Here is an 11,103-nt window from a genome sequence, read left to right as displayed (position 1 = left end):
TATATATATATATATATATATATATATATATATATATAGAGAGAGAGAGAGAGAGAGAGAGAGAGAGAGAATAATAGAGCAATATTTGTTTTTTGTAACTATTCAAACAATATAGAAGTGTTTAAAGAAAAAAATATTTTCTAGCTCCCTTATCCAATCCCATTCTCTTGACAAAATCAGTGTTAATAGCTTGATATACAGATTCTTTTTATGCTTGTATAAGTATACATAAAATATACATATTTATAGTGTTTTCTTTTTTATGTACATTAAATTATACTGACCATTTTACTCTGATATTTGCTTTTTTAGATTTATCAACATATTTTGGATATCTTTCCATGTGGATACATATAGCTTTAACTAATTTATAATAATATATAGCAAAGTAAGTCCATAATAGAGCTTTAAAATTTTTTTATCTTGGTAAAATACATATAACATAAAATTTACCATCTTAACCATTTTTACTATACAGATCAGTGGTATGGAATACAACTATAATGTGCAACCATCACCACCACCTATTTCCGTAACTCTTTTCATCTTGTAAAACTGAAGCTGTACCCATTAAACAATAACTCCCCATTCCCTCCCAGCCCCTGGCAACCACACTATGGTTTTGGCTATACTAAGTATGTCATATAAGTGGAATCATACAGTATTTATCTTTTTGTGGCTGGCCTATTTCATTTAGCATAACAACCTCAAGGTTCATCCATATTATAGCCTGTGTCTGAATTTCCTTCCTTTTTTAAGGCTGAATTATATTCCTTATATGTATAAACCACATTTTGCTTATTCATTCATCTACTGATGGACACTTGGGTTGCTTCTATTTTTTAGCTACTATGAATGGTGTTGCTTGAACATGGGTGTACAAATATCTTTGAGATCCTGATTTCAATTCTTTGGGGTATATCTATCCAGAAGTGGAAATGCTGGATCATACGGTAATTCTATTTTTAATTTTTTGATAAATCTCCATACTGTTATCCACAGCAGCTATACCATTTTACACTCCCACCAACAGTGCACGGGGTTCCAATTTCTCCATATCCTCACCAACATTTGTTGTTCTTTTTTTTGATAATAGCCATCCCAATGAGTATGAGGTAGTATCCCATTGTAGTTTTCACTTGCACCTCCCTAATGATTAGTGATGTTGGGCATCTCTTCATGTACTTATTGGCCATTTGTGTATCTTCTTTGGAGAAATGTCCTTTCAAGCCCTTTGCCCATTTTCAAATTAAGTTGTTTATTTTGTTGTTGTTGAATTTAAGGAATTTCCTATATACTATGGATATTAGTCATTTATCAGATATTGGTTTTGCAAATATTTTCTCTCATTCTGAATAATGGCTTTTTATTCTGTTGAGAGTGTCTTTTGGTGCACAAAATTTAAAATTTTCATTAAGTCCAATTTGTTTACCTTGCCTTTCTTTTATTGCTGTCTTTGGTGTCATAGCCAAGAAATCACTGCCAACTTCAATGTCGTGCAACTTTTGCCCTATGCTTTCTTTTAAGAGTTTTATAGTTTTAGGTCTTATATTTGTCTTTAATCCATTGTGGGTTAATGTTTGTATATGTTAGATAAGTGTCCAACTTCATTCTTATGCATGTGGATATCCAGCTTTCCCAGCACCATTTGTTGAGAAAATTATCATTTCTCCCAATGAATAATCTTGACAGCCTTGTCAAAAATCATTGACCATATAAATGAGGATTAATTTCTGGGATCTCTTTAGTCTATTCCATTGGTCTACATGTCTATCTTTATGCCAGTACCATACTATTTTAATTACTGTAGGTAATTAATAAGTTTGTAATTATTACTGTAGGTTTGTAATAAGTTTGGAAGTCAGGAGTCCTCCAGCTTTGTTTTTTTGGGTTTTTTTAAAGATTATTTTGACTACTTGGGTTCCCTTGAAATTCCATATGAATTTTGGGATGGTTTTCCTATATTGGCAAAAAATGTCATTAGGATTTTTTTAAATTTAAATTCAATTAGCCAACATATAGTATGTCATTAATTTTTGATATAATGTTCAATGATTCATTAGTTGCATATAACACTCAGTGCTCATCACATCACATGCCCTCCTTATTGCCCATCACCAAGTTACTCCCTCCCCCCACCCAACTTGGAAAACAGTATGGAGGTTCCTCAAGACTTTAAAAATACAGCTACCCTATGACCCAGCAATTGCACTTCTGTGTATTTACCCCAGATATACAGATTTGTCTTTGGGATTTTGATAGGGATTGCACTGAATCTGCAGATCACTTCGGGTAGTATTGACATTTTAACAATATGAAGTCTTCCAATCTATGAACATGAGATATGTTTCCATTTATTATGTCTTTAATGTCTTTCAGCAAAGTTTTATAAATTTCATTATATAAGACTTCCCCCTCTTGGTTAACTCCTAAGTATTTCATTCTTTTTCATAATACTCTTAATGGAATTGTTTCTGTAATTTCCTCTTCAGATTGTTATTAGTGTATAAAATGCAATTGATTATTATGTGTCATACAATAAAGTTGTCTTTAACCACAATGTATTCATTTTTTTTCTATTAATTTTGTTTCTAGTTTATTTTTTTTCTTTCTTGCTTTTTTTTTTTTGGACTATCATAAAAAACATTGCTAGATCCCTGTATTCATCTATTTTTGTGTTCTGTTGTTCTTATTTCTATAAAATAGATTCACAAAAAGTGGTGTTTCAGTTACCAATTTTATATAATCAACTACCCCAAAACTGCTCATGAATTTAAAATTTGGGCAGGACTCAGCAGAACAATTCATGTGGCTTCACCTGGGGTAGCTCAAACGGGGTCAAAGGATTCATTTCCAAACAGCCATTAGTTGGCAAGTTGTTGCTGGATGTTAGCTGGGGGCTCAGACAGGGCTGTTAATCAAAAATTTCAATTCCTGGGAGCAAGATGGCGGAGGAGTAGGAGACCTGGATTTCATCTGGTCTCAGGAATTCAGCTGGATAGGGATCAAACCATTCTGAACACCTACGAACTCAACAGGAGATTGAAGAAAAGAATAGCAACAACTCTCTGAACAGAAAAGCGACCACTTTCTGGAAGGTAGGATGTGCGGAGAACTGAATCCGAGGCGATATTCAGGAGGATAGACGGCGGGGGAGGGGGCCTCCGTCGGCCGCTTCTGGCAAGTGATAGAGCCCTGGAGCACAAAATTGGAACTTTCAAGAAGTCGGCTCTGCTGGTTGCTCCAGTGGCTAAGTGGGGGGTGGAACCCTCGCAGGACACTGTGGTCTCAGGACACTCGGGGTCACAGAAAGACCGGGGGTGCCTGAGTGCAGCAGAGCTTCCGGGTATTAGAGCGGGGAAGCCAGCTGCAGACACGGAGCCGAGATGCGGGCTCTCAGCTCGGGGTGGCCATAAACTGTGATCCGCGGCCCAGTCGGGCCACTGCTCCTCCAGCAGGGACCCAAAAAGCGGCAGAGCTGGGGAGACTCCCCTTCCTCCCCCCCGGAGGAGCAGCAGGGAAGCACACTGCAGGGATCTGCTGGGTTTGGAGACTCCACACGGGGTCGGGTGCCAGAGATAGAAACACTTGTCACAGGCCGGGTGAGCACTGAGTGCGTCCGGAGACCGGGGAGACGGGACTGACTGACTGCTTTTCTCTGGGGGTGCACTGAGGAGCAGGGCCCCCAGTTCTCGGCTCCTCCAGGGCAGAGATTAGGAGGCCACCATTTTCACTCTGGTCCTCCAAAGCCGCACCGAGAGCTTGCAGGGAACAAAAGCTCCCGAGAGCAAACCCCAGCCGATTGCTCAGCCCCAACGACAAGGGCGGGGCAATTCCGCCTCTAGCAAAGACATTTGGGAACCACGGCAACAGGCCCCTCCCCCAGAAGATCAGCGTGAACAGCCAGCAAGCCAAGACCAAGTTTACCGATCAAGGAGAACGGGAGAACTCCAGCGCTAGGGGAATACTCCACATAGAATTCATGACTTTTTTACCATGATTCATTAGTTTTTCAAAGTTAATTTTTTTAACTTTTTTTTTGAATTTTTCTTTTTCCCTTTTTCAACCAACATCTTATCAATTCCTTTTTTAAAAAAACATTTTTAATTTTTCATTTTTAGAGTCATATTTTATCCCTTCATAGTAGTTACCCTTATTTTTGGCATATATATATAAGTTGTTCTCTCTTTAAAATTTTGAGATACAGTTTCTTCTAACAGATCAAAATATACCCTAAATCACTAGTGTATGGTTTTGTTCTAGTCTCCTGCCTGATCACATTCTCTCCCTTTTTTTTTCATTTCTTTTTTTTTTAAATCTTCTTTTTTCAAACAACTTCTTATCTTATCAATTCCTTTTATAAAATCTTTTATAATTTTCATCTTTACATTCATCTTCCATCCCTTCATTGTATCAACCCTTATTTTGTACGTATATAAGTCTCTCTTCCTTTAACATTTTAGGAGGCACTTTCTTCTAACAGACCAAAATACGCCCAAAATCTAGTGTGTGGCACTGATCTATGCACTAGCCTGATCATATCTGATCATATTCTGGTTTTTTTTGTTCCGTTTTTGTTTGTTTTTATCTTTTTTCTTTTTTTCTCTCTCTCTTTCTTTTTTCTTTCTTTCCGTTTCTTTCCCCCTGGTTTCAGATCTTTTCTGATTTGTATAGAGTATATTTGCTGGGGACATTGTTAACCTGTTAGCATTTGGTTATATCATTCATCTATTCTCCTCTGGACAAAATGGCAAGATGAAAAAAATCACCTCAGCAAAAAGAACAAGAGGTAGTACCGTCAGCCAGGTACCTACTCAATACGGACATTAGTGCGATGTTGGACCTAGAGTTCAGAATCATGACTTTAAAGATACTAGCTGGGCTTGAAAAAAGCGTGGAAGTTATTAGAGAAACGCTTTCTGGAGAAATAAAAGAACTAAAATCTAACCAAGTCGAAATCAAAAAGGCTATTAATGAGGTGCAATCAAAAATGGGCGCACTAACTGCTAAGATAAATGAGGCATAAGAGAGAATCATCGATATGGAAGACCAAATGATGGAAAATAAAGAAGCTGAGAAAAAGAGAGATAAACAACTACTGGATCATGAGGGCAGAATTCGAAACATAAGTGATATGATAAGACGAAACAACATTAGAATAATTGGGATCCCAGAAGAAGAAGAAAGAGAGAGAGGGGCAGAATGTATATTGGAGCAAACTATAGCAGAGAACTTCCCTACTGTGGGGGAAGGAAACAGACATCAAAATCCAGGAGGCACAGAGAACCCCTCTCAAAATCAATAAAAATAGGTCAACACCCGACATCTAATAGTAAAACTTACGAGTCTCAGAGACAAAGAGAAAATCCTGAAAGCAGCTCGGGAGAAGAGATATGTAACCTAAAATGGTAGAAACATTAGATAGGCAACAGACCTATCCACAGAGACCTGGTAGGCCAGAAAGGACTGGCATGAGATCTTCAGAGCACTAAATGAGAAAAATATGCAGCCAAGAATACTATATCCAGCTAGGCTGTCACTGAAAATAGAAGGAGACATAAAAAGCTTCCAGTGGGCGCCTGGGTGGCTCAGTTGGTTAAGCGACTGCCTTCGGCTCAGGTCATGATCCTGGAGTCCCAGGATCGAGTCCCACATTGGGCTCCCTGCTCGGCGGGGAGTCTGCTTCTCCCTCGGACCCTCCCCCCTCTCATGTGCTCTCTCTCTCTTTCTTTCTCTCAAATAAATAAAATCTTTAAAAAAAAAGAAAAAAGCTTCCAGGACAAACAAAAACTAAAGGAATTTGCAAACACGAAACCAGCCCTCCAAGAAATATTGAAAGGGGTCCTCTAAGCAAAGAGAGAGCCTAAAAGCAGCATAGATCAGAAAGGAACACAGACAATATACAGTAACAGTCACCTACAGGCAATACAATAGCACTAAATTCATACCTTTCAATAGTTACCCTGAATGTAAATGGGCTCAATGCCCCAATCAAAAGACACAGGCTATCAGATTGGATTAAAACACAAGACCCATCCATATACTGTCTGCAAGAGACTCATTTTAGACCCAAAGACACCCCAGAGTGAAAGTGAGCGGGTGGAAAACCATTTACCATGCTAATGGACATCAAAAGAAAGCTGGGTGGCAATTCTTATATCAGACAAATTAGATTTTAAAACAAAGACTGTAATAAGAGATGAAGAAGGACACTATATCCTACTTAAAGGGTCTATTCAACAAGATCTAACAATTGTAAATATCTATGCCCCTAACATGGGAGCAGCCAATTATATAAGGCAATTAATAACAAAAGTGAAGAAACACATTGACAACAATACAATAATAGTGGGGGACTTTAACACCCTCCTCACTGAAATGGAGAGATCATCTAAGCAAAAAACCAACAAGGAAATAAAGACTTTAAATGAAACACTGGACCAAATGGCCTTTACAGACATATTCAGAACATTCCATCCCAAAGCAACGGAATACATATTCTTCTCTAGTGCCCATGGAACATTCTCCAGAATTGATCACATCCTAGGTCACAAATCAGGTCTCAACTGGCACCAAAAGATTGGGATTATTCCCTGCATATTTTCAGCCCACAATGCTTTGAAACTAGAACTCAATCACAAGAGGAAAGTCGGAAAGAACTCAAATACATGCAGGCTAAAGAGCATCCTACTAAAGAATGAATGGGTCAACCAGGAAATTAAAGAATTAAAAAAATTCATGGAAACCAATGAAAATGAAAACACAACTGTTCAAAATCTTTGGGATACAGCAAAGGCAGTCCTGAGGTGAAAGTAAATAGCAATACAAGCCTTTCTGAAGAAACAAGAAAGGTCTCAAATACACAGCCTAACCCTACATCTAAAGGAGCTAGAGAAAAAAACAGTAAATAAAGCCTGAACCCAGCAGGGGAAGAGAAATAATAAAGATCAGAGCAGAAATTAATGAAATAGAAACCAAAGAACAGTAGAACAGATCAACGAAACTAGGAGCTGGTTCTTTGAAAGAATTAACAAAATTGATAAACCCCTGGCCAGACTTATCAAAAAGAAAAGAGAAATGATCTAAATCAACAAAATCATGAATGAAAGAGTAGAGATCACAACCAACAACAAAGAAATACAAACAATTATAAGAACATATTATGAGCAACTCTATGCCAGCAAATTAGATAACCTGGAAGAAACGGGTGCATTCCTAGAGATGTATCAACTACCAAAACTGAACCAGGAAGAAATAGAAAACCTGAACAGACCTATAACCACAAAGAAAATTGAAGCATTCATCAAAAATCTCCCAACAAACAAAAGCCCAGGGCCAGACGGCTTCCCAGGGGAATTCTACCAAACATTTAAAGAAGAATTAATACCTATTCTCCTGAAACTGTTCCAAAAAATAGAAATGGAAGGAAAACTTCCAAACTCATTTTATGAGGCCACCATTACCTTGATCCCAAAACCACACAAAGACCCCATCAAAAAGGAGAATTACAGACCAATATCCTTGATGAACATGGATGCAAAAATTCTCACCAAAATACTAGCCAGTAGGATCCAACAGTACATTAAAAGGATTATTCACCATGACCAAGTGGGATTTATCCCTGGGCTGCAAATTTGGTTCAACATCCACAAATCAATCAATGTGATACAATACATTAATAAAAGAAAGTACAAGAACCACATGATCCTCTCAATAGATGCAGAAAAAACATTTGACAAAGTACAGCATCCTTTCTTGATCAAAACTCTTCAGAGTGTAGGGGTAGAAGGTACATATCATAAAAGCCTCAATATCATAAAACCCATCTATGAAAAACCTACAGCGAATATCATTCTCAATGGGGAAAAGCTGAGCGCTTTTCCCCTAAGGTCAGGAACGCGGCAGGGATGTCCACTATCACCACTGCTATTCCACATAGTATTAGAAGTCCTAGCCACAGCAATCAGACAACAAAAAGAAATCGAAGGCATCCAAATCGGCAAGGAGGAAGTCAAACTCTCACTCTTTGCAGATGATATGATACTGGATGTGGAAAACCCAAAAGACTCCACCCCAAAACTGCTAGAACTCATACAGGAATTCAGTAAAGTAGCAGGATATAAAATCAATGCACAGAAATCAGTGGCATTCCTATACACCAACAACAAGACAGAAGAGAGACAAATTAAGGAGTCGATCCCATTTACAATTGCACCCAAAACCATAAGATACCTAGAAATAAATTTAACCAAAGAGGCAAAGGATCTGTACTCAGAAAACTATAAAATACTCATGAAAGAAATTGAGGAAGACACAAAGAAATGAAAAAACGTTCCATGCTCATGGATTGGAAGAAAAAACATTGTGAGGATGTCAATGCTACCTAGAGCAATCTACACATTCAATGCAATCCCCATCAAAATACCATCCACTTTTTTCAAAGAAATGGAACAAATAATCCTAAAATTTGTATGGAACCAGAAGAGACCCCGAATAGCCAGAGGAATACTGAAAAAGAAAAGCAAAGCTGGCGGCATCACAATTCCGGACTTCCAGCTCTATTACAAAGCTGTCATCATCAAGACAGTACGGTACTGGCACAAAAACAGACGCATAGATCAATGGAACAGAATCGAGAGCCCAGAAATGGACCCTCAACTCTATGGTCAACTTATTTTTGACAAAGCAGGAAAGAATGTCCAATGGCAAAAAGACAGTCTCTTCAACAAATGGTGTTGGGAAAATTGGACAGCCACATGCAGAAGAATGAAACTGGACCATTTCCTTACACCACACACAAGAATAGACTCCAAATGGTTGAAAGACCTAAACGTGAGACAGGAGTCCATCCAAATCCTAAAGGAGAACACAGGTAGCAACCTTTTCGACCTTAGCCGCAGCAACTTCTTCCTAGAAACATCGCCAAAGGCAAGGGAAGCCAGGGCAAAAATGAACTATTGGGATTTCATCAAGATAAAAAGCTTTTGCACAGCAAAAGAAACAGTCCACAAAACCAAAAGACAACCGACAGAATGGGAGAAAATATTTGCAAATGACATATCAGATAAAGGGCTAGTATCCAAAATCTATAAAGAACTTATCAAACTCAACACCCAAAGAACAAATAATCCAATCAAGAAATGGGCAGAAGACATGAACAGACCTTTTTCCAAAGAAGACATCCAAATGGCCAACAGACACATGAAAAAGTGCTCAATATCGCTTGGCATCAGGGAAATCCAAATCAAACCTCAATGAGATACCACCTCACACCAGTCAGAATGGCTAAAATTAACAAGTTAGGGAACGACAGATGTTGGCGGGGATGTGGAGAAAGGGGAACCCTCCTACACTGTTGGTGGGAATGCAAGCTGGTGCAACCCCTCTGGAAAACAGTATGGAGGTTCCTCAAACAATTGAAAATAGAGCTACCCTACAATCCAGCAATTGCACTACTGGGTATTTACCCCAAAGATACAAATGTAGGGATCTCAAGGGGTACGTGCACCCCAATGTTTATAGCAGCAATGTCCACAATAGCCAAACTGTGGAAAGAGCCAAGATGTCCATCATTAGATGAATGGATAAAGAAGATGTGGTATATATATATACAATGGAATATTATGCAGCCATAAAATGGAATGAGATCTTGCCATTTGCAACGACGTGGATGGAACTGGAGGGTATTATGCTGAGTGAAATAAGTGAATCAGAGAAAGACATGTATCATATGATCTCACTGATATGAGGAATTCTTAATCTCAGGAAACAAACTGAGGGTTGCTGGAGTGGTGGGGGGTGGGAGGGATGGGCTGGCTGGGTGATAGACATTGGGGAGGGTATATGCTATGGTAAGCGCTGTGAATTGTGCAAGATTGTTGAATCACAGATCTGTACTTCTGAAACAAATAATGCAATATATTTTAAGAAAAAAAAAGAAGAAGAAGATAGCAGGAGGGGAAGAATGAAGGGGAGTAAGTCGAGGGGGAGATGAACCATGAGAGACGGTGGACTCTGAAAAACAAACTGAGGGTTCTAGAGGGGATGGGCGTGGGGGGATGGGTTAGCCTGGTGATGGGTAGTAAAGAGGGCACGTTCTGCGTGGAGCACTGGGTGTTATGCACAAACAATGAATCATGGAACACTATATCAAAAACTGATGGTGTAATGTATGATGAATAACATAACAATAAAAAAAAATTTCAATTCCTTTCTACCTGGACTCTCTTTGGACTGCTTAGGCTTCCTCACAGCATGGTGACTAGTTGTAAGAACAATTTCCCAGAGACAGGAAACAGGAACTGCTAATCTCTTCAGGCTTGATTCTGGAAGCTGGCAGTGTCCCTTCAACCATATTCTATTTGTCAATCAGTCATAGAGCCTACAACTAGATTCAAGGGAAGGGAACATAAACCTCACCTCTCAAATGGGAGGACTAGCAAAATAATATGCAACGACCTTTAATTTACAAGTAAGACTGGTAAGAGAAACAACAGAAACAGTTTTAGTATGAATAAATACTGCTGGATTCTTTTCCAAAAGGGTTCAATCATGGATTTAACAAATATTTGAGGAATATTACTTGGCAGGAACTGTGCTAGATATGGAGTAAGACAGTGATGAAAGCACACAAAAAAATTTTGCCCTGAGAGAGATTATTTGTAGTGGTAGATAGACAACCAATCAGTCAATGAACAGTATGTGATGAGCACTGGGTGTTACATGCAACTGATGAATTATTGAACACTACATCTGAAACTAATGATGTACTGTATGTTGGCTAATTGAATTTAAATTTAAAAAAATTTAAAAAACAGTATGTCAGGTGGTGATAAATGCCATGAAAAAAATAAAGCAGGGAAAGAAACCAAGGAGTACCTGAGAAGAGAGGGTAAAATTTTAAATGGGTTGGTCAGGGAAGGTTTCAATCTCAATTTAATAGAAAATAGCAGGCGTAAATGGCAAGATTTCATTCCTTTTGATGGCTGCATAATATATATACGACTATGGACTCTGAGAAACAAACTGAGGGTTCTAGAGGGGCGGGGTGTGGGGGGATGGGTTAGCCTGGTGATGGGTATTAAAGAGGGCACATACTGAACG

Source organism: Callorhinus ursinus, unplaced genomic scaffold, assembly GCF_003265705.2.
Source record: "Callorhinus ursinus isolate GAN/ISIS: 27379988/994484 unplaced genomic scaffold, GSC_fseal_2.0 scaffold3, whole genome shotgun sequence".
Lineage (NCBI taxonomy): Eukaryota > Metazoa > Chordata > Mammalia > Carnivora > Otariidae > Callorhinus > Callorhinus ursinus.
Note: the sequence above shows the minus strand (reverse complement) of the source record.